The 25,436-nt window shown below is 44.4% G+C and overlaps 1 protein-coding gene across 15 annotated transcripts in view; it reads right to left on the bottom strand.

Moving 5' to 3' along the window:
* The window catches only part of ADGRL3 (adhesion G protein-coupled receptor L3), a 525,365-nt gene that overhangs the window by 353,742 nt on the left and 146,187 nt on the right, over window positions 1–25,436 (bottom strand). The window contains exon 1 of one of the 15 annotated variants that reach the window (XM_049815200.1): window positions 8,174–8,266. The exons of the other annotated variants lie outside the window; for them this stretch is intronic. The gene's annotated coding sequence lies outside the window, so the exon portion shown is untranslated. Of the gene's footprint in view, window positions 1–8,173; window positions 8,267–25,436 lie in introns of those variants that run through there. 15 annotated transcript variants of the gene reach the window in all.

Raw genomic sequence — 25,436 nt, 5'->3', positions numbered from 1 at the left:
GAACCAGGAGGAATCATCATTCTTCCTCAAATGCAGGCTGGTGTGGGAAGGCCCTCCATGACCCTGATTCCCCATCATATTTCTGTTATGCTTCCCTCAGCAAAAGAGCAAGTCAATTCTCCCCCATCCTCCTCCAATGCAAAATCCACATACATTTTCATGTGCACTTTTTCCTGCTACCAAATATACTTTAGCTTGTATATGTTACCTCATAAATACCCAGAACCTCCACCCCACTAAGCTCAGCCCCAAATCCACTGCCTTTTTCCCCAGAAATGCTGCCACGAGTTCAAGCCTTTCATTACTGTAGGAAGAACAAGACTGAGGGGAGAAGTACGGACCAGCACATCACTTAAAGTCAACAGGTAGAGAGTAGTTGAGAACACAGATCTCCCTTGAATTATATTCTCCTTATTGAGTAATTAGAAGTCAGCCACAATTAAATCAGAACAGCTAGTCAAACAGTGGGTCTGCTCCCTGGTGGCAAACTCACTGGTCCCAGCAGTAAGGATGAATACAACATGCTCTTTTGTCCACCCCTACCCAGCTTCAGCACTACTCAGGCAAAAAGGCAGGGAGCAGGGAAGAGAAGCAAGAGAGAAAAGCATGTTCCAGCATCGCCATCCTCAAGTGCCACACAATCAGTTCAAGCACTTTCCTCTGCAAGACTCTTGAGTTTCAGCTCTCTCTACATACTTTAGTTTCCTACCCGCCTTGAAACACATTCACTAATGTTTAGCTTTCAAAGAAGCGAGGTGCAAGACTGAAGCCTTCTTTCACTGATCTTTCTCTGACCTCATCTGGGTCTTGCTATTCTCATCTACAAATGACTGGTGCTGGAGAGGCAGTGTCAGTCTTCCCTACCATGCATGGCAGCATTGTCCAAGTGAACATTATAGACCTAAAAAGCTCATGTCAGGAATAATTGGAATTAAAGCTCAGGCATGGCTGTTAAAAAAGGAAAGGAAAGGGGAAAGAAGGAGGAGAGGAGAGGAAAAGGGAGAGGGAGAGGGAGAGGAGAGAGAGAATCCTGACAGGACTTCCTTGTGCCTTTCTCTCTGCAGTATTACACTACCTTTCCTTGCAAAAAAAGTCAGCACTTTTGATTCATTTTTGAATACTAATCTTCCATCAGCAGCAGGATTTTATTCAGTTTAAGTGAAAGTGTCAGTCACACCAGTTCACCCTATCTAATGAAGCCATTGTCACATACATAGTTTCAGGGAATACCTGCAGTCCACACTTCAAGACTGCACCAGGACTAAGCCTTCCTCATAGCCCTTCAGTGTCTCTACATCTCATCACCAGAATTTAAGTAAGCGAAGTTCCTGTGAAGTGCAGCAAGCCCCAGTCCTTAAAACATGTTCTTCTGTCTTCTTAACCAAACAGCATCTGGAAAGGTTTTCCCATGGTAAGCAAAAGGACAAAGAGGAATACCCAGGAACACCACAGCAGGGTTATTGGAGGCAGGACAGAAACAATTGCAGGGATAACCAGCAAAGCGAGAGCTCATCTTCACAAAGCCAGTAATTGTGTCCGTGAGGCTAGCAATTCCAAAGGCAGCCTGCTTGAAAATCACTGTGAACTGAAAAAATGCAACTTGTATCTCTGTGGTGTGAAACAAAGCTATGCTGGAGCAACAGTAAGAAAACTAAATCAATACTGTTCAGGGCCAATATTGGTAAGCCACTAATGAAACGAACAGCAATGTGAACCTATTGATTCTGTAGAGCTATACTTCCATGCTGTCTTCTTCACCTTCTGAAACATTTTCATCACCTTGCAAAATGGAAAACTGGAGACCAAAACTCCTAATTAATACTCCCTAAAAACCTGAAGTCACAATTAGATAATTAGAAAAAACCTTAGTAGCATGGTCTGTATTATACATTTGTCAAAATATCTTATGTTAAGAACAAAAGTTATTTTTTAAAGATTCTGCTGCAGATTTATCAGGCTTAACACTTACTTATGACAACCTCAGGCAACTCACCGAGGCTACCTGAATGGGTTTGTGACACGCTCTGCCTGACTGAAAACTGCTCCTGCTGAGCACACAGGAGTGCAGACAAAGCACATCACTATCTGGGGAGAAAAACAGGTAAAAATTAACGCATGGGTTTATTCTAACGTGCATCCAGAGATAGAAAAGCCTGTCAACCACTGGAGACTCGCATGTCCCCCTCCATCCTGCTTCACAACCAGGTGAAAGGCTTCTGGGGACACACTTACGTTCCCCTCCCTCCCTGCTGCTCCCCTGGTCTCAGGGTGAAAACTGGGGCAGGATTAGAAAAGAACTGTGGGATAAACACATCAGTAAAACAATAAATACCAGCCAGACAGCTACAAGGGTCAGCAGATGTTTAGGAAGATTACAAGTTCAAAGACCACAGCAGCAGCAAGTAATGACAGATAAAGTATACTTCTCCTTCTGAAAAATATATGGAAGTTGCACACACATATAAGTAGTACAAATATACAATTTTTATACAAAATTTTAATCATTTTTACTCATTTTAAATCATTTTTTTTTAAAAAAGGCCTGGAACATGAAGAGCTGCATTACTGAATAGTGCTTTCCTACCACAAAGCGCATCCCCATAGAATGCTGGGGAGGACTCTTTCAACGTTGTGTTAGAGGCCTCCAAAGGGATTTCTTTAACAAGTTGGAGATTTGGGCATTTTAGCAGAAGCGGCAGGGGTAGGAAGGGGCTACACTGATCCAACACACCTCCCGAACGGCATCTCGACCTGCCTGGTCAATGCAGCCACCACCCCCGGCCCTGCTGCCTCCCCTCGTGGGGGACAGGATAGAGGCCCTGGTGGGTGCAGCACCACCTCAGGTCACTTGAACCCACTCCTTGGGGACCACCACCCCAAAGTGGTGTGGGGCCTGCCCCACAGCCTCCTCTCCAGGACCCACCACCAGGGCCCCTGGGCCCCGTGGCAACCCCTGACCCCAACGCCTCACTCTGATGGCCCCCAAGCAGAAATTTTCCTCCCCCTCGCCTCCCCCAGCTCAGGCCCCACAGTAACCTGCTGGCAGGGCCCAGCAGCCCCACAGCACCCAGGCACGATCTCTCCAGCAGCCCCATCCCACGCCCACAGCACAAAACAGTCATCCCTCACTGGTGCCCCTCTGTGGAAACCAGTGCCACGGCTCCCAGCCACCTGTGAAAGGAGACATGGGTCCCTGATGCTGCTTTCAGACCCCAATCCAGGACATAGTAGGCATACCAAGAGACCACTAAATTGCTAACACAGCTTTTAGGCCAGGCAGGCAAGAATATTGTTTTGCAGAAGACTTGTTATCTGAGGTCGAGTGCCTCGAAGCCATCAGGAAGCTCTGAAGTGCCCCGGCAAGCCAAAAAATGTGGTGAGAACATGGCTGCCATTCTTCACCAGGTGAAGAGGTCAGGCTGCATTTAAGAAGTGCACCAACACCTACAGAAGTACTCTCAAAACAACGCAGACTTTGCAAAAGGTAGCCCAAGGTCTACAACACTACCCCCTCTCCTCCAAAATAATATGATTTTAAACATACCCTTCAGAGAAATGGTCCAGCCATTAACAGTAACTGTTTCTTATGTGCATCAGTAAAAGATGTAGCACTACAGAGACTAAATGGGACTTACAGAAAAGAAGCCATAAATCTTTGTCAGCCTCTCAGAAATGAGCACTTAATACAACTGGCTTGGAGTACTTCACTTCTCGCTCAGCTGAGGTACCAATTATGGTACCACTATGATAAATTTTAATCATTGTTGTTAATGGCTCCCCCAATTTATTTTATCCCCTCTCTGCACTAATGAGCTGTGCTCAAAGTCTTACGATTCAAATACTTCCCCCTCCCAGCCGAATAAAGCAATCTTTTTAGATTTTGACGTATAATGCTGCTGACCTATGCAAAAACATACAAAAGGACTCCAGACATTTGGACATACAGAAAGTTTGGGTCAGAAAGTACAGTTACAACACAGCCAATGGTCTTCTGTTTCCCTTTTCTTGCCCCTATTTCTACTCCAGTGCTCCTTTGCGTCTCCCCCACCCCACAGTGCTTTAATTTCCTTATCAGCAGGCAAATACTTTCTTTTCATATTGTAAAAGTCAGTGTAAAACCAACACATTGTTTAGGGCCACAAACGCAGAGTTGCCTACTAAATCTCCACCACCCCTTTAGTTACTAGTTGGCACTAATTTAACAAGCAGTTTTACAATCTCAAAAGGGGGAACACATTGCATGCTAGCAAGAAGCCTCCTCGCTTCTACAAAACTTGGCACAAATCCAGTCTCCTTATCCCAGTAGTGCAAAGGAAACCAATGATTCAGGCTTGCCCGCGCAGGACCAACTAGAGATACTCCACATCCATACATCCTGCGTACGATGGAAGCACATCACTTAGAAGATACACCGCTTCCAAAGTAACAGTGAAGGGGCTTAGTCACAATGAGCGAAGAGATTCAGATATCCTGGGCACTGATGTTCTCCCAGACAAGATCAAGGGTCATGCAGCAGTGTTAAAAAGCAGTAAATCAAAACACCTTGAAGAAATTCCCCTTGTCCCACCTAAGTCAGAGAACTCACTGCCACAAGAGGGTGATGAAGCCAATTCAGAAAAGCAGCAGAAGTTTATATCCCAGCCCCTAATCCTCAAGAGCTCACAAAATCCTTGTGACCAGGTTATCCTGGAATCATTTATCAGACAATCTGGCAGTGTCTTTGCTGCTCAGGACCTAAGGAAATGAGAGATGAAAGTCACATACAGAAGAACTCTCACATTTGTTGCAACAGAAAGTGGGTAACATGGATGCAAACGTATTCTCACTTTTTCCATCATCCCCTGAGAAACTTATGACTAAAGTTATCCAAGCAAAAGCATGTCAGAGACAACTTCTCTTCTATGTTAATGACTAAAAAATAAACAAATAAGCAAGCTTTTATTTATTATTCTCGTCTCCCTCCCTCTCCATCCTATCAACTACCTATATTCTTTCGTGGCTGGTTCTAGATTTTTTTTAACTTCCTTCCTGCTGTGTACCAAGAATATGGGAATTTACAGCAAAAGCCACTTTCAAAACTGTTTTTCTTCTGGAAGATGCAGTGGGTTTGAGGCACAGTGTATCCCATATCAGTCTTTGGACTATCTGGCTGTCTATGCTCCAAAACTACAAGGAAAATTCATTGATAGAATGTGCCCTCTCTGTATGACATCAACTATCTTCATACCCAGAAGATCCTAACTGCCCTCCACAATGCACCCTCCTTCCCTGAGCAGCAAAATCTTCCTTATGACAAAGTTGTGCTCATGAGCAGTTTTATCTTTCGCAGATCACTGGATGCTGCTGTGACAGCAGGTACCTTCTGGGCTCTGAAGCCCTGCAGAGCTTTGGTTATGAAGAAACACCACCTTATTCTGCATGTATGGGGGCCAATTTTACGGTTGGATCATGGCAGCGGCTGGGTAGGGAATGGTCCTGTGAAACACCGCAACACATTTGATGGGGGATTTCCTTTTTACTCTCTGTCTACAAACTCTGTGCCATATGGAGAGCTGGCAAAAGGGAGAGGACAGATGTCTGGAGACATTATAGTTACTATGTTAACTGCCTGCAAGTTTATTCATCAAAAGGTGATCACCCTTTGTTCTGGTAAGAATTTATTTTAACTTTCTTTGCAGCTTTGAGAGGTTGACAGCAAATCATTATTACACAGTTCTCAAAAAGTACTAAGTGATTTGCAGCCTGATTAAAAGGCATCGTTCTTGGCTTGAAATGCCAAACATTAAACAAAACCTACAAAGGCAGAACACAAATAAAAGGTGACAGCAGCGGAAAAGATGACTGGAAGCTCTCTCTATAGCCAGGCTCTGTACAGGTGTGCACACCCACATATGACACTGGACCAGGCTGGATGTCACAGGGATGCACAGCTCTACAAGCAAAAAAGTGCTGCTACACCAAAGAGAAGTTTCTTTCTCTGCATTCAGAGAAAGGGGGAGTTTGGAGCGCTTGAACAAGGACGACAAAAACACTCCCTCTTTTTAAAAGAGGGACTTGGATGTGCATGCCATAATAAGAAAACAAAACCCACTGCAGAAGCTATTCACTTTCCAGCAGTGTTTCACAGAGACAGAGCTCCCATGAGATGTCCTTTGATTCAACCTGGAGTTCATTTCCTGTGGCCTAGGGAGAGCATTAAATGCCCATGTGGTTCTTGGAAATAAGAAAACAAAATTGGAAGACTCAATCATTTAGAAAATGTCTTTCAACAGTAAATCTGCTTTTAGAGTTCGCATCCTGTAAGCAACACTTCCTGTGGAAGAAGAGCCATCGAATGTATGAATCTGCAGTCTCACAAGCTGAAGATGGAAGTTCAAGTGAGAATTCAGCTCACAGATGGGCACAAAGCCCAAAACTTGTTACATGGTTTGGAGGAGGATCAGAGATACAGAATAAAGTCAGCTTCATCCAACTCCAACAGATGAGGGGAAGCTACCCCGGCATCACTTTCACCTGAGCATTGGATGTATTGCAATAGTGAAATCACAGACATTTGGTCAGAGACAAGGGAGAAGTAAAAAGTTAACTATCCCTTTTCCCTGGGAAGGCATGTTCTAGAGGGAACCTTGCAACACTACTCACAACAGAGAAATCTCAGGAAACAGGTGATGGAGTAAGTTGGCAAAAGGGGAGGGAGCTGGTAGCATTTTCCTCAGGTTTGCTACGAGCGTACCTACAATCTGGACAGGCTAGATAGATGGGCCAAGGCCAATTGTATGAGATTCAACAAAGTAAAGTGCCAGGTCCTGCATTTGGGTCACAACAACCCCATGCAATGCTACAGGCTTGTGGAAGAGTGGCTGGAAAGCTGCCTGGCAGAAAAGGACCTGGGGGTGCTGGTTGACAGCCGGCTGAATATGAGCCAGCAGTGTGCCCAGGTGGCCAAGGCGGCCAACGGCATCCTGGCCTGTTTCAGAAATAGTGTGGCCAGCAGGAGCAGGGAGGTGGTTGTTCCCCTGTACTCGGCACCAGTGAGGCCGCACCTCGAGTCCTGTGTTCAGTTTTGGGCCCCTCACTACAGGAAAGACATGGAGGTGCTGGAGCGTGTCCAGAGAAGGGCAACCAAGCTGGTGAGGGGCCTGGAGCACAAGTCTTGTGAGGAGCAGCTGAGGGAGCTGGGGCTGTTTAGGCTGGAGAAAAGGAGGCTGAGGGGAGACCTTATCACTCTGAAAGGAGGTTGTAGTGAGGTGGGTGTTGGTCTCTTCTCCTAAGTAACAAGTGAAAGGACAAGAGGAAATGGCCTCAAGTTGCGGCAAGGGAGGTTTAGGTTGGATATTAAAAAAAAGCTCTTCACCAAAAGGGTTGTCAGGCATTGGAACAGGCTGCTCAGGGAAGTGGTTGAGTCACCACCCCAGAGGTGTGTTTTTAAAAGACATGTAGATGTGATGCTTAGGGCCATGGTTTAGTGGTCGACTTGGCAGTGTTAGGTTTAAGGTTGGATTCAATGATCTTAAAGGTCTTTTCCAACCTAAATGATTCTATAATTTTATGCAAAGAGACTGCTCTTCAGCATAGCACACCTATCCAGTATCTTCACCCAACTGCTGTTAAAGGGTTATAAACTTTTACCCAGTCCAAGCATGGCTGCAGAAGACAGTGCAATAAAAAGGCTGCCTCTGTAGAAACAGCCTTCACCAAGTCAGAGGGGTAGGAAGACAAAAAAAAAAAAAAAAAAAAAGGGGTGAAGCATCCTTTGGTACTTATACAAGTACCAATATATCCTGGTGCTTTCTACAATGTAGAAATGATTGCCACCCTCCTTGGAAGAGATTATCATTTACGGTGTAGGGGGAAAACCATCCGGAAACCAAGCTAGCAGTTCAGGGAAACAAGAGCTGTGAGGTTCTCAACATAAAACATCATTTGCCAGTCTATCACCTATTTCTTCTGGCACTTGATGAAACTGCCTGCCTGTTTTTTCCACCAAAATTCAGGTCAGTCACTGTCCCTCATTCACAGTGTCACAGCCACTCTGAAAATACACATGAAAGCATTAGCTGAAAAAGTGAACTGCCAGGCACCACTGCAATGCAGGTCAAGCACACAAACATTCTTCCTTTTTGCCTGTGCAAAAGGCCATGCTTATTGCCCCCAGAAAGCAAATCCCAGCCACCTGTGAGGAGGCAGATACAGCAGGCAGGCAAAAGCTGCTATCCCACTGCCCCACATGCTGATGCTCTTGGTTAGCATGGAGATGGGAAATAACGTCACCTCCCATAGCAGCTCACTTCAACAGGTGGAGGGGATGGTCAGCAACACACTGAGCGACGGCACTCACATACAGACCCTTCTCTCTCCTCTTGACTGCCAGCCCACACAGCCCGTAAACATGCAGTGATCTTCTCAAGGCCCTTGACACAAGAGGGTTGTTAAATGGGTGCTTCTCTGAAGGAAAGACGAATTTAAGAGCAAAACAGAGACTATGATAATGAACAGTTCACAAGGGCTTTATCTCTGCAGGGGAGGGATTTGTTGGTTTTAAACTCTCAGCCAGCAGATGATGAAACACCTCTCCCCAGGGTTTACTGACCAACAATAAACAGTGTGCATGTATGCACACATGATTTTTTTAATTTTTTTTAAGCTTATTACTTTAACACAGGTTTAAAGGAACCCAACATATAGTGCATCTAATGCAGGAACAACTGAATAACAAATGCAAAACCAAATTTCATGATTTATCTTTTTTTACCTGCTGCAATGCCTCCATTCACCTGCTTATAACATATACCAGCACAGAGAAGCATGAACACAGGACAGGAACGAAAAGAATTTGCAGTATCAAAGGGCCAGGTTCCAGGAACTGGCACTTCCATGCCTGATGCTGGGCCAAAATAAAACAAACAAACAAAAAAACATAAACAAAAAAAACCACACACACACACAAAAGGTAGGGCAAATGCAGCATATGTTACCTTCACTCTGTTCTTTCTCCACAGTGCTATTCCCCAAGGCACCCAGTTTGCTTCTGTTTGTCAGACCATTGTTCTCTAATTTTAATGTTCATTGCCTCAAAAATTGGGATTATTTTTTTTAAAGGAGAAAAAAATATACATACACACACCTTATGGACTAACTGGACTGTTCTTTATCTTTTAGGTTTTTCAGGCGTGGAGGAGAAGGGGAGATGTCTGACCTTTTTTTTGGTTCACTCCACAACTCACAAACCAAATCTGAAGCTGCGATTCTCATGCAGTAACAACGGGACTGAAGGAGCTGAGATTTCAAGAAAGATACCAAATACAGAGAGTTTCACAATGAAACTGGTGGAAGAGGCAATTCTGAACAGTCATTTTCAGAAGCTCCTGCCACCAGCAGACAGCACTTCCGCGTGTAAAGGCACAACACCTTTTCCCCAGCAGCCGTCCTCTCTTGCAAGTGTACAACAAAGGGAGACTGAGCTTCCGCAACAAAGCTGGAGGAACCCTCTGCTCTCTTAAGAAACATCTCATTAAACTGCACTCAAGGCCAAAACAGCCAGTAGACCTAAGTACCACAAAACTGTCTTAGGCAAGGATTTAGCCTGAGCAGACGTTCTTTCATCATTTTCAAGTGCAGTGTTATGGCCTCATCCAAACTGCGCTCTGCCACAATAGAGAAGCACTGATGGATATGAATAAATGGGGAACTGATGCCTAGCTGCAAACACAAAACATTAACTTCATCTTGGCCATCACAGGTTTTTTTAATTACAATAATAAATTTTAACAATAAAATGCCCTATTTCCTGAGACCCAACTGCTTTTATTATAATTAAAGGAAGACTGTGGGAATAAGGCCAAAATAACACTAGAAATGGCCTGCAAGCAGAAGGACAGCTCTGCCCATGACAGCAACATGCTTATAAACCCAGCATTAGCATTGCATTGTACTAAATAACGTATTCTGAAACAAGTTATCTTGTATCACGTTCCCTAGTAAATCTATGCATACACTTAATTCCATGGTAAGCAGGACATAGCTCTCACAGGAGAACAAGCTATCTCAAACTATTTCATATTCCCTGCAGGACAACACCAACTGTGTGCCTGTAGACCATGATGTACCGGTGCAGGGTATCTCACAGTAATTTGCCCATGAATCAGGTATCTAGCTGCAGGTACAGCCTCCATGAGAAAGCACACCTTAAAATTCTGAATCAAGAACTGCACTCAGCAAGAGTGGTGCAAAATCCTAAATCAGTCCCCTTCCTTGCTCTGCAACTCAGTTTTCTCCCCCAGCTTATTTTGGTTACTTGGATGAGAAGACGACAGCTCTTGCATATCCAGCCATCAGTCAGCTACAGCCTCTGTATATTACTACTAATAAAAGTGCTTTATAAAAATAATATAGATTCACAATATATAAAAAAACAGTTCTAAATAACAGCCATGCACTTTATTCTTTATTAAAAAGAAAACAAACAGTATAATATCACATTTGAAAGTCACTTTGGAGAGCAGATGAGTACTCAGAGCAGGCACGCACTGCTGCCCTATGTTCCATGCATCCAAAACGTTTGCATTTTGCTGCAAGTAACTATTGGACCAAAAGCAGCTGTGAGCAATTAGGGGACAAAGCACCTCAATTAAAGCACTGATGTTTCAACACCAAAGATGAGGGGGAAAGAAAACAAAAACCATACACATTAAGATTACTTGCAAGAAGTACAGGCATGATGGCCAGAGAAGCAAGACCCCAGCACTGCCCACCCTCGGTCAAGCTGCTTGCACAGGGAATGTTGGAGGCTGTGCTAAGGGGAGAAGAGGGAAAGGGCATCTTGACATGGCTTTGTTCAGAGATATCCAAGAGTTATAACAACATATTCTTGAGTACAAGGAAGGGTAGGGATAACAGCGTACTTACAACTACTTAAGACTCAGGCTACAGGGATCCAGAGAAGCGCATCTTGGAAAATAAAAAAAACTGTGACATGCTGGAGGTTAAAATGGATGAGCTAACAGTCTCTCCTAGCTGTAAAAACCTGTAATAGCCAAATCCAAAATGCCAGGCAAATAATTCTCCATCAATTACATATTATAAAACAAGCCAGCAAGGCGCACAATGGTTTTGAAGATGGAAACATGGGAAAAGGTAAGGGACTTGGGGCTGGTAACAGAGGAAATCACCAGCCCTCAAGCAACCCACTAGATGACAGCTCCCCTTACTCCACAAGCACCTTGCTTTGAGTTTATTCCTCATACAGATTACCTTCCAGTATTACTGCTCCATTTTTAAGCCCCTCAACACACATGCTGCCAAGATCCTATCTATTTCAGCGAAATGGTCTGTGGAGCAAGAGGGGAAGGTCGGTCCTGCCAGACCCCTGGCTTTGGGAACTTTCCAGGGGGAAGCATAGCTACACCAAATTTCTTCCTACATGTGCCGGTCGGGTTGTTAAAAGCACTGCCTGTGTTTGTGCCATGTTATAAGGCCCCTCTGAGAGGCGGAAAGACAGGTCAATGGGATTGTTTAATTTGGACTCAATAGCTACAGAAGAGAGCAACCCTGCTGGAACTGGTTCATTCTTGGGGGCTGAGTTACGGTCACCATTATTTCAGCCCCCCGGAGAGCTCAGCAGGCCAGAATACAAATTAAAAGATTATAAATAGCACCAAGCAAGGGGTTTTGTTACTGTCTCTGAGGCAGCAGTGTGCTGACCTGCATTCAGGTTTCACCACGAATCTGAAATTCAGCTCAAGTCCCAGGAAAAGTTCAGGGAAGTGTCAGCACCACCCCAATAAGGGCTGTGACTTGGGATAAACCCCTTGCCTTTCTCTCACGGTGCCATAGAAGTATTTACGACTTCGACTTGAAGCCAGATGTAAATGGATTATTTTGTACAGTCTTAACTCAAGACCCGATGTTTATGCAAAGCACTCAGAGCAGCGAATCAGCATTCTCTGAGGGAAGAGAGAGGGCGCACAATCCCGAACCAGTAAGCACATGCAAGCTTCAAACTCTCTTTCTCCAAGTTAAACTTCATGCCAAATTCAGCTGCTTGTCACATCCTGATGGAAGTAAAGCTTTCTTCTTACCCTATTTGGTGATGAGAAGTTGCATGGACCATGGGGCAAGGCAAAGAGCTGGGATTTGGGAACCTGTGTTCTGCTTATGCCTCTGCAACTCATCCGTGATATGGTCTTGTCCAGCTGCCCTGACATACTCATGCTTCTCACAAGTTACATGGCTAAAACTTGTATGTTTGGTTTAAGGTCACTCTTCTAATAGAGAGCATATTCTAGTTTATTTATAAGCCTCAAACTGACTCCTTGATCTTTCAGAAAAGGACTTGGAACCATCAAAAGAGAACTGGTTTACCATGACTGAAAGATTATTTTTTTAATTATTATTATTTTTTAGGCCTTCCAGTTGCAAACCAAAATGCTTTCCCTAGAGTAATTTCAGCCAAATGAAGACTTCAGTCCTGGCTCAGAGCCCCACTGCCCTAGGTGGTATAACTTTAAGTAGCCAGAATGACACTTTCTACCTCAAAGAGCTCACAATTTCCGTATAAAACAAGTGACAGCTGACAGCAGGACACCAAATAAACTATAGTCACTAATTCTGCCTTCAGGAGAGGTCATCAGAGTAATGGATCATATTGCAGGACTGGGGTCTTCACAGTCCCAACTCATTTCAGGTATGGCAAGAATCAGTATAGCAGCTTTGAATTCATAGTCATGAACCCACCAGTTTCTAGCAAAAAGGAAAGAAAACAAGCAAGACAGCTGAAACCTTATCAATTTTGAGGTAAGACAAATGCTAAAACCAGACCTCTTAATGCAATGTTTCCCAGACCAGAGGGGCGGTTTTATTGCTCTTGATCCTATCCTCCAGAGTTTTTGCAGAAGAGCTGTGAAAAGTGACTGGTCTGAACAAAGGGATGCTTCACAATTATCCAGACGCCTTTAGAAAAGGCTGATGTTAAATGTCACATTTTATGCTGCTATCTCACAGGCCTCAAGGAAGAATGAAGCTTATGTCAGAGTCAGTATTTGTTTTTCCTTCTGCAGATGTGCACACTTCAGTGTGAAGGCTTCTCTTGAAAAGATACATTTCTTAAGCGAGACAGCAATATGAAAAGGAGAACGCTTTGAAGATCCCTCTCCCCCTTTTAATTACAGAGTTTTAATATAACACTTGGGGTAATAAGACCAGATCATTCCACCAATATTCAAGCTGAGCAGGGTTTAGCACACAACAGCTCTCACCAAAACCCATGGGATTCAGAAAAACAAGTTGCTGAATACAAGCGGAGACCACAGGATCTGGCTCAAAGTAAATTTGTAGAAATAACAGCCTCTCATCTCTACAGAGATCATTTAATAATAACACCACCGCCACCGCACTGCTTGAAGACGGCCGATCTCTGCTTAATAACACTGATGCTCTGGGAGGCATCTCTGCTGAGCAAGGATTCAAAACCTCCCAATTCCCTGGCACTCACCACCTCTCCTTCTCCACCACCTCCAAAGAGTCAGCGTTACCCCACGCACCCACTCTGTACCTGCCCTGCTCCTATTGCTGTCTTTCCACTAGGTTGCTGATATCTAACCTTGCAGACAGGACCGATGACTAACGTACTGGTTTGCAAACACAACCAGACTTGCAGCTCTTCCCACAGGCATTTACCAGTGTATTTTAGGAAGCTGTTTGCACAGATGGCAGCAGGTTGCTAGAAAACCATTTAATCCTCCTCCATGTGCTTTGGAGACAGCATTATTCTTAGAGCAGCCAGCACTGCCTTGATCTGTTATACCAAACTACAGGTTTATCAGCCTTAGTATTATTAGACACTGGCAGTTTGCTCAAAAAAAAAACCAAAAAAACCCAAACAAAACAAACCCAAAAACCCACTGCCAAGGCATTTTTCCTAAGCATTGGTCATTACGAGTGTGCACCCCTCAGCAGTAATGCCAGAAAAGCCCTGGAACAGGAAGAGCTGGGATTGGACCAAAGTGCACAGGTTGGCCTGCAGCGATCCCTTCCAGACACTCTCCCACAGACAGCAATGAATACAACGGCCGCTCAAGCAATGATGCTCACATGGCTGCAGCACATAGCTGGCCCTGCAGCAAACTGCTCGTCTAGTGACAAGCCCCATTTTGCCATCATTCTAGCTGGCTTGGGGAGTAGGAGGCTGCCTCTGCTCCCCAAACCACCCAAAATTCACTTACACGCCATCAGCTGGACCTCAGTAAGGGACTGGACCCCACTCTGTAGCAGGAGCTCGTGCAGTCTTCCAAAGCTCAATTTTTTTCCCCCTGCTCAGACAACACACAACATGGTTTGTGGTATTCTTGCTACCCAGGGATGTGTCTCAACACTTGAAACCAGCAGGAGCTAGTAACAAAATACTAATGCCCTTCCAAGCTATACTGCATCTCTTTTTCTCCTGAGGATTCAACCTTCACTGCACAAATCTACAAAATGCCCCATAACCAAACAACAACAAAAAATATCTCTAAGGAGGACATTGACCTGTAAAGCCTCCTTTAATAACCTGAATTCAGAGACACAGAGTAAGTGCTGGAGACGTGTCAGGAAAGGGAGAGGAATGCAGTATTTTAAAAAGTGGGTTAAGTGAAGTTGAGATAAGTACAGTCTGTTCAACACTGCAAAACCTGCATTTCATTCAAGAGGATCCTCAAGTCAGCTGCCTGACATGCTACACCTGGGCAGAGCCACCCACAGCAGTCTGCCATGAAAAGATGAGAGGATCGGAAAGCAACAGCATGAGGAAGCAGTTACAACAGAACAAAATGTCATGGCACAAACCCTGGACATCTCTTAATTGCCATCTGGAAACAGCAAATTTAATTTAATTTTTTATTTAACAAAACAGCCTTCCTGCCCTAAAAGTCAGGGGGCGCAGCATAGACAAAGACATGCACTAGGCACTCAGATGACTCGGACCATCTAGCATATGAAAGCACACCTGGCTAAGCTTCTTTCCTACAGATTGCACCCAAAAAAACATTTGCAAATTTCAATACAATTACAGAACAAAAATTTCTAACAAAGGAGAAAAGGGGAAAATAGAGCAAAGGCTAAATTGAAAGCACTGCTGTAGAAGACAGCCATTTCCTCTCCAGAGTCAGGCTCTGTCCCGTCACTGCATGTGCCTGGTGGAGCATCCACTGATGGCAGAAGATTTAGGATAGGGTCCATATATTGGGCTAATTTTGTCAGCTTGTAAAGGGGGAAAAAAGATGCACACAACTTGTTTCAATTTCTAGGCTTTAAATAAGATAAACCACATAATTCCAAAAACACAGGAGCCTCAAGGCACATTCCTATTTCTGTCAAAGGTGCAACTAACACATGTCAACATACCTGCAGTATGTTTAATCAACCTGACTCAAGTTCCAGAAAGAGTGACAAGGGAGCCTTGTCCTGCCACAGCTTCACTGCTATTGCTGCCATGATAGACTTGATCAAAAGCAGGTCTCATGCTGCAGTTATAATTACAATTTACAGTACTAGCACGTTTGTGCTTCACGGACTTTCAATATGATTTAAACTGCTACAGTAACAATTTTCCTAACTAATTCCACCTTTAAAGGTGTTCAAGCAATGGAGAAGCCTAACTTTTGATTATTTTTAGTGGAGCTACCAGCCCCGACAGGCATGCAGCCACAAACTGAAGATCTGAGGGACTTTGCTAATTCCAAAGGCAAAGACATCACATCATCTCCTGAACTGTCTACAACCACCGCAGTTTTCTGCTCGGGGCTCGCCTCCATGTGCTGGTCAAACAGCTGCAGTGCCCCTGGGACTGGCTTGCAGGCAGAGCTGGCATCCCAGCCTCACAGGTCACAGTGCCATCAAAGGGATAAGAAGAAAGGAGGTCTCCTTTGTAGCCCAGAAACTCCGCACATAAAAAAAGAAAGAGAAAAAACAGGCTGGCTCCTAGATTACCGAGGCAGCATCCAGAAAGCTGGCTTGGGTACCCTAGTGATACATTCTTCTGCAATTTCCTGCCTTCTTAGATAGTGAGTCAAAAGAGCATTTCACTTAGGGCTAACAATGTGACATTGACATCTACAGTAAGATCTTCTTGCTGCATATCTAGCAGTGACAAATTTTAACCGTACCACCCAGTACCTCTGCTCGCAAGCAGTACCTCAGGCTCATTTCTCCTGCTGCAACACCTATTCTTTATTGGAAGCTTCTTGTGTTTTTCTGTTGGCAGTCTTTGAGACAAAGCCAGGCCACAAAGATTAATCTGACCATTTGATTTTCATGATTAATTATCTCCTGATAAGCAGCTTTCCCCCTCCCCCACCTTTCACAAGAATAGTTATTGCCCAGCCCTGCCCTTAATTCATCACATCAAATTCAATTTCTCATATTGCACTCTGACAAGTTGAGGATAAAGTCACAAATGAGCACTGCCTTGCCACACATCAACTAAGCTTGGGGACAGCAGTCGAGATGGAGAACTGACAGTCTGGCTTGAAACTAGCGTCAGAGTCAGCCCATTGCCACAGGAAGGCATCTCATGCTACAAGGAGAGATGCTCGCATGAGCTGGTTGTCCTGACTCCCTTCACATGGCACTGGTGAAAGGATGAGAAGAAAAAAGCAACTTCCTGCTCTCTAAAGAAAGTCCTCTTCTTTCTCTTTCCACCCCCCTGTTTCAGAGCCCAAAGGAGTGGTGCTTCCAATACCTTGTCAAGCAGTGTCTTCAAAGTGCCACTGAACCCTCACTTTGGTGACAAAAGAAGAAATTGCCAGTGGGGATTATAACGCAGACAGCAGGGGCCACAAACAACCTAATTTTCCCCAGAGGCAAGCCGCGTATGCTTTTTGTTGTTCAGAGCCATCTGCAAGGAACTGGATATTTGCAAATAAAAGGAGATTAGGACAAGGCATTAATCCAGCGTCTGCTGCTCATTCATGCTGTCCCCTGAAAGAGAGCCCAGATACAACATTTAAGTCGTAACACTCAGATCTGAGCTGCTGGTAATTTTAAAAAAGAAGATGATAATTAAAAGACACACAAAGTTGCGATATTACTTTTTATAACTAAGCCCCAAGAGGGCCATAAGACATGGAACTGTTAAGGAAACAAAGTGAAATTCCCTTTGGGGAAGGGCAGCTCCCCCTCAGCTGTGCCTACCTGTACAGTAAGCCACAGCAGAGAAGACATGATACGGCCAGAACAGGATGGGAGCAGAAATGGCAATAGCTTGTCCAGAAACCCTTGCTCCTAGGAAGGCCTAACTTCTGAAGCCTACCAAAATAGCACAACAGGGCTATTGTTCCCAGAGTTGGATGACAAATACTGCTGCTACCCTTGAGAATTGTTTCCACTGTTGGATGGAAGGGCACAGCAGAAAATGGCATCCACAGTTTTTTTTATAAAAAGCTCTGCTCTGTGCACCACAACCCAAGAGAGCAAGGGCATCAACCCAGCAATATCACTTCTGCTTTTTGTGTTTTCTTCATATCCACAGTAACTATGTGGCTGTCAGTGCTGCTTTTCTGGGGGGGAAAAAAAAAAAAAAAAAGAAAATTAAGCTTGGGGAAAAACATCCAGTTCAGAAACACAGATGAAAAGCATTTCATCTCTGCATATTGTCTGGTTTTCTACCAGCAGCCACTTTTCACAGAGGATTTTGCCTGACAGAGCTGATAGGCGCTCACCACTGCTCAGATTTCGGGTTTGATACCTCTCACATGTAGCTGACGCGTTCAGCGTTCAAAGGCATCGCACACGTGGCACCACCTGTATCCTCTGCCTTGGGAATTGAGAGCACATTTCACACTACAAACACTGACTGTCAACCACTGCTGCCTAATGCTTTCTATTCAGCATTTTTTCAGCTTAATTTCGTTTACCTTAAGATGGAAAAAAGATGGCTCATTAGAAGCACTTCCCACAGCCTGCTTAAAGCATTGATAAGCCAACATAAATTTTCACCCATCCAGTCTCACTGCTTTACCTTGTATTGTGGGTCTTTAGCAGATAGCAATGAGACAGCCCAGTAAGCAAGCACTGCTTTACAGTGCCTTGTGGATCGCTATTCACAGCACTTCTGCAACCTAGAGTAATTCCACCTTACTAACCCCATGCTCAGCAAACCGAACTTTCCTGCCACTAGCATTCATTTCACTAACATCTTGGAAAAAATAAATTCAGTGTCCAGGTGAAAATTCAGGTCCAATTTCAGGTGAAAGACCCAGACAGTTGGGAAAGACACTCAGGTAGCACCTCAGAGGAACCGCTGTTTAGTAATTTCTCAAAGAGACTTGAACATGAGTCTTAAGTACGTGGAAGAGCCAATAGTTGGTGTCACTCGGCCCCACCACCCCACACCAACCAGGGGAAGGGGACAGACACCCAGCCTAATGGAGTGACTCCAGCTGGTAAAAGGCAGTGGGGAGACGTGCACAATAGCTGTGGGAGAAGCTTCGGAGCAGGGACGGTCATGACTGGGTGACCCCTTCTCTGCAACTGGGGTCTCACAACCCCATATGTGACAGACCCCCATGCCAAGCCAGGCCCAAGGTTTGAGCAGGCTGTGAGGGGGTATACCACTACCCACACTCACCCCAGGAGCCATTTGGGCCCACCACCACTCAGCCCCAGTCCTCCTCTGTGACCTTCAATTACAGCCCCGAGCAGCTCCAGCCCTCCTGGCCTCCACAGCCCAACCACGATCTGCCTTCTAGAAGGGCAGTACTTCTTCCTTTTCGCTGGACCCACCCCCAGCTGAAAACTCCTTTAATTCCCATTTGGAACCAGCAAGTCCAAACAACCTAACTGCGTTACGAGACAAAACAGACTCTTGGATGTCAACATTCAAAGAAAAATAGGTATCTACAGCAGAGCACATCTCTCATAGATGCAAAGACCGCAAGGAGGTAGACTTACTCCAGCGTGGTATGGCTGCCTCCTCTTCGGTGAGTACTAGGTGAGTTGGCTGCAGCTACTGGAGAACCTGTCCTCAGGATACACAACCATTTCCCACCTCCCTTTTCAACTGTTTGTGAAACCAGCCCAAGCATCACTCAATCCAAGCAGTCTTTTGGCATCCAAGTGGCATTAAACCCACCCCTGCATTGTCATGCCATTAGTTTAAATCAGTTTTACAGCCAGTTCCCCGATCAATAAAATGCAGAAACATGACTGGAGAAAGGAATTAGCATCTGTAATCCCGTGATTACATAAATCCCTTTGGTCAATCAGTTATTAATGGCTGTTATATTTATTGGGGTTTATAGCAGGCCTACAAACCTGAGCCATCAGCATTAGACACCAAAGACGACACTGTAAAAAAGCTATTTGATTACTGACTCCTCACAGCAAGTGCTGACAGAATACAAATTTGGCTCATTCTCCCTCCTGTTAGCAAGCCTGCTAATGAGCTTGCCAATTAAGAGCCAATCTGAAGACCTTGGAGGTGAAGCTGTCAAGAACATGAACTCCCATGCTTGTGAGGAGCCGCTGCAGGACTCATGGTGAGGACCACCTCCAACACTTCTTGCTGACGCCACCCATTGACCCCTTTATCTCCCACAACTCATTCCTCTCACCCAGGAAATACAAACACTTGTCACACATGCATATTACAGCTGCTAAAGCACAGACATAGAAAATAAACACACACCGAAGAGTAATAAAACCTCCCTTGCTTCTCATCATTGCAGAGACCTTACTAGGTCAAATGCTGGAACTACTGAGAAAGCGCACAAACTTTAAAATAATAATAATAATATAAGAAAAAAATCACTAATTACACAACATCATGTCTATCTAATTCTTTTGGGATAGATTTTGTATTTTTTGGATGTGTGTGTTTCTATTTAAGGAATTGAGGACAGTTTGGGCAAGAGAATTTGAGCTCCTAACTCCCTTTGGATATTTCTGTGCATGTTCCTCCCCTCATCAGCAGTTAACTTAATGCAGTTTATGAAAGGAAAGGCAAAAGCATAAATACTACACCAGGCCAAAATCTCCAACAGCAAAGCTTTGCGACTTTCAGTGCAGCTGGCCCCATGGACGCGTACAACCTGCTGCCGACCACAGCACACACCACTGTGACAACTGGATGAGGCGCAAGCATGCAAGGGCTGTGAGCATCTCGCGTGGTAGTCAAATCTTTAAGCAGCTATTTCCAATACACCCATTCAACTATCTTGGCCTGTCATTTAAGCAGACAATTTAATTTCAGAACCACTCTACGCTGTGTTTCTTTGCACTTTTTTTCCTGCCCAGTCATTCAGCGGCTAACTAACACTGGCATTTCTAGCAGAGAACTGCAACTAACACGCTTCACCTCTGAAGTATCCCCTGCTGACTGCACATAGAGGTTAAATTTTATTGCAACGTTCGTGTCCAAGGGACTATTGGGAAGAGAACAGGAGCTGGACTCCTGGTCTAGGTTTGCTTCCAGATCTACCAGTCCCCCATTTATTTCATCACACCACACGATGAGTAACCCTCTGGAAATTACCTTTAGCAGAAAGCTCTGTTACCAAAATAAAGAAATGCCATAGTTTCTCTGAAACCGTATCCTTCTGCTGAAACTAATTATGACAAAGCTGTTGCTTAATGAAAGTTTGCTTTAATATGACTTATGCTATTCATAAGTTTGCTTTGGACAGCATCCAGTTTTTTTAAATTAAATATTAACAGTCTGTTAGCCTATCAAACAAACCTAAGCATGTCAAGTTAGTATTTTAATAGTGTTTTTTCTTCTCCTCCCAGCCTGGGTTTGGCTTCCTAATTGACTTGCTGCTTTAAAGTCAGTAAACTCAAAAGTCTGAGAAGATGTCACACTTTAATGGTTTAGGAGTGCATACTTTGTCTGGGTGATTGATGGATCAAATGTGCGCTGAGGAATGCCGCAATGTTTCTTTCATCATTTCTGCTTCTCATGGGGCTGAGAACTGGACTATCTCTAAACCTCTTTGCTGCTAGCAACAATAATCAAATTATCTCATTCATTATAAATGTGGAATCCATCTTACTGTCCTGAAGGGATGTTATTGAATTGACATTACTGTGTGAGCACCGACAAAGGTACAAATGCGAATTTATCACCTAGGATGCTGTTGAATATACACACCAGGCATGCTGGGCTCTCTCTGGCTCATTACACTCCTTTCTGGTTATTGCCAGCCCCAACCTGTTTGGCAAATGAGATATGGAAGAGCTGCACAGACATGGCAGTGACAGGTCCTTCAAAAATGCAGGCGATAAATGGGATAACATTCACAGATGAATGGTAAAGAAAGGCTGACACGTTAATTGAGGGTTGCACATCTGACAAAAGGCACAAATGTAGATGGAGAGCACTTATTAAAGCAATATTTAATATTTTCAGAGTGCTTTTCAACTATAATTATTTACTTTCAGTGCTGCCTAATCAAGTAAAGGACTGCAGTGTTTCTGATCTCAAGATGAGGGCTGAAAGGTAGAAAAGGTTTTAAAATAATATGTATGCTCTCCAAAGTGACTAATATAGGCTACACATATATTCATGCGCCTATATCAAATCTGCTAGTGCAGGAACAGTATTTCTGACTGCAGGCCCTGCCAGTGGGATGTGAAAGTCAGGCAGGTTCTCTAAAGCGCTGACACCGCATTTATTAAAGGTTTTACATATAAAGCTTAGTTAACAAATCCGATGACAATGCACAAGCCGGAATAAAAGCCTGCTCTTTCTCCAGAGCAGGGAGGCTCTTCCAGACTAACAGTGAGCAGAAAAGGTGTTGAAACTCACTGAGGTTAGGTAAGGGGGCTGGCATGAATATACACACCAGTAGGGCAAATCTGCCCATGGGTCCCAGAAGACAGGACTGCAAGAAATTGCTCAGGATGCAGAGTCCAACATACCCAAGCGTAAACAATCAGAGGAAGAATGGGGCAGGAGGGATCAAGAGCACTGCCAACACCCTCGGGCCCTAAAATAGTAGAGGATTTGTTAAATCCCAGGGAGCGGCCCTGGATGTATTTGGTAAAAGAGGATAAAGCAAAGACCCAGCAGTGCTGGCAAGTCTAGAGGGGGTGGTAGTCCCCTTTCTCTCCCCAGATCTGGAGAGCACAACTCCAGGTGACAAGCAGGACTGGATAGCTGGGTACACCGTGCACATTCATGCTTTCACAAGGACCTGCCAGTGCCTGCCTACCACTGAGGCACAGGGGGTTTCAGCAGGATTTGACTTGCACTTCAGTTGCCGCACAAAGTGTCTGTTACTGATGGTTGGGCATTTGTCTTCACTCCTCATACCCACAGCTGCTTCAAACTCCCCTGCAAGCCTAAAGGAAGATGCTGGGTGCTTTATCCTATGAAAACTTTTCTGTCCTGCCTCAAATAAGCATGGTTTCATTGCAGTGGCTATGTCTTTTGTTCAGGTTTTTTTGCATATCGCCCATGACAATAAAAGAAGAAGGTGCTGTGTTATATCCAGTCTTGTGCTGCATCTGGCTGCATTAGATACCCATGGCAAGGTAGACTAGCAGGTACCAGCTATGCTTTTTCCTAACTTGTACAATAGCTATTGTATATCTTCACATTTTAGACATACCTTGGAGACTGCTCATTTATCTAGAAATCATCCTCGCCGTAATGGCAAGTCAGGAACATTGACTCCCCCCTTCCTCTACAGAGAGGCAGAGAAAACAAAGCAGTGATAACACAAGTATTGCCTGAATAGGTAGGTACATGCTTCAACTTCTGCCTTAGTAAAGAATCAAGACCAGGGCCACCCAGAAGTAGTCTCCCCTCTCATTTTTGGGGAGGGTAGATCAATCCCACCTGTGTCCACACTGCAGCACTGATGACATTTCACAGGACAAGCTGTGAGTACCGCAGGGATTCAGTCGCACCCAAGGAAAGCTTTGCTGCCTCGCCCTAGCCAGGGCCATTTGCAGGACAGTCGTCCTTTCCTTTGTTCCCCATCTCTTTTCTTCAAACCTTCATGGTGTTGCCTCCCTTCCCCCTCCCATGCTCTGGCAGGGATGCTGAATGCTGATGAGACAATACTTGATCCATCTTCAAGCACTTATTTTCGGGCAATTAACTTGGCATCATAGAAGCACTTAAGAAACCTGGCTTTCCGGAGTGGGAGACAACTGACTAAAAAGCTAAGCAATGTAGTAAATTATTGTCAATTGACTAAAAAAGAACGGGGGGGGGGGGGGGGGGGGTGTAGAAACTAACACTTTGATAGAAGACGTTTGCTGCTGTCAGACCAAATCTGAGATCTGACAAAAAAAGCTAGTCTAACAGTTTGAGCAACCATTAACATGACTCCAACACTGGCCACTATCAATTGTCTATAACAATTATGCTTTGCCATTCAAGGGTGGATGCTTTCTTTTCTGACATCTCCTGATTGTATTTCACCAATTCATCCTTGGAATAATTAGTCATGGCAAACCATCTATCTATTTAGATAGCACACGTTAGTCTAATGTTCAAAGGCTTACCAACCACCACTGGTCTTTCATCACTAACTATCCCTGCTATAATACTTCTTTTCTACTTCCAGAGACAATAATTTACACATTAACAACATTGTACTTATCTACCAGGTCTTAAATTCAATTCGGGGGAGCAGAACCAGAAGCAAATAATTCCACTTTCCATATACCAGAAATTCCCAAGTCTTCCTTGTGGCATTATTTTCCTGTCCCCAAAATGACACTTCAAAGATGCATTTGCCTTTCATCCCCCAGATGCCAACATCAGGGCTGTCCATGCTACCCAGGAGCCGGGCATGCAGAAAGCCAGTTTAGTACTGCCTGAGCAGTCCCTCTCTGCTGGGCACCTGCATCTTCCCTCCCATTCCCTATTTGGCTTTGGCAACAGTGGGGATTTTTTGGAGATCAGAAGCATGTTGATTTTGCAGGCACAGCTTCAGATCTAAAGTGAATAAATATCAGTCCTCCCATGCATAGCTTACAGCTACCTTGCACGTTTTTCAGTGGAGCTCACTGCAGACCCCTACAGCCACAAGAAATCTACAGACCTCAATTTGTCCTTTAAGGGGGGGGGGGGGGGGGAAGTTAAAGTTCTTCAGCTTGCAATTTATCCTACTGGCCATTCCAGCTACCTCCTTACCTCGTATGTGTACTGCTGCCATCAGTGAGTAATGTCCTGCAGCTGGAGCCCCATTGCAGCACTCTGCAGGCACAGGTACCCAGGGCTGCTTTCAGAAACAAAGAGGAAAAAAGTAGGAACAGATAGAGAGGGAAAGAAATTCCCTTACACCCCCTGTATTCAAAACCCACAAATTAAAAAATGTTTCCTTTTGCCTCACTGAATTGACATAATGATGTAAAACCAATGTATGAAAGTCTACAAGGTACATACAGAAAAAGCAGACCTGCCATCCTCCTATCCACTGACTCACAGAAAGAAGCAGGGATCTCAAACACCCAGTAAGATTTATGTTGTAATTTATGACTTATCTCCATTAACTATTCAGTGTTATAAATCAAGCCCTCCACATTCTAATACTTTATATAAATACATCACAGCTCTTGCACAATAGCATCCTACTTGCATACATTTACATTATTCCCTCAAAATAAATGTATATTAAAAAAAATTGTTCCATGAAACACTATCTGTGCAATCCTCTTAGAAGAGGAGTTTAAAGGGAACAAAACCTAAAATAGAGGCAGGCAATATCCTTAAGAGGAAGTACCTTTAGGACAGATGGTTCAAGTGGGGCATACGGCAGTTCCAGGGCACAGGGGAAAACTTGAAGCCACAACCCTCTACGTATTATAATGTACAGCAACCATGAGTCAGGGCATGTAAAAGAGGGAGCCCAAGCCAAACAGCCCTGCTCTCCCAACCTGGATGGTTTCTTTCTACAAATAAACACCCTACTACCTACCACCAGTTATGAGCTGGTATCACTCCAGAGATACAACAGGGACAAATTCTACAAAAGTACCTGGCTTGCTATTTCCACCAAGAAATTAATTTTTAGGGGTAAACATGGAGACTTACATCAAGGCTGAATGATTAGTTGCACACTAAGCATCTGAACAGTGTTCAGGAGGAATTATTAGGCCTTTCACTTCCCTCTCTCATCTCCAGCCCCATCATACACACCTGCACGCACTGGGCTTCAAGGGCACCAAGCTATGACATGGATCATTGCAAGCTGCCCCAGTCCTGCTTCTCAGGATATCTAACACACCAGTTCTACTGCTGTGAAACCCTTTGTGATTACAGTAGGATGGTGGGAGTTTCTCTCTCAGTTCTCAATGCTGGAAAATAAAAATTACTTGCTTTCCTGGACTTCTCTCACACTCCTGGGAACGTTCTTCTCATCCTTTCATTTGACTGAGAACACCACATACTTCAGCCACAATAGCATCAAGGGAAACAAAAAGCTACTTTCAAACTTCTATTATCTCTT

The sequence above is a fragment of the Accipiter gentilis genome, chromosome 12 (genome assembly GCF_929443795.1).
Source record: "Accipiter gentilis chromosome 12, bAccGen1.1, whole genome shotgun sequence".
Lineage (NCBI taxonomy): Eukaryota > Metazoa > Chordata > Aves > Accipitriformes > Accipitridae > Astur > Astur gentilis.
This window is presented reverse-complemented; position numbering and strand designations above follow the sequence as displayed.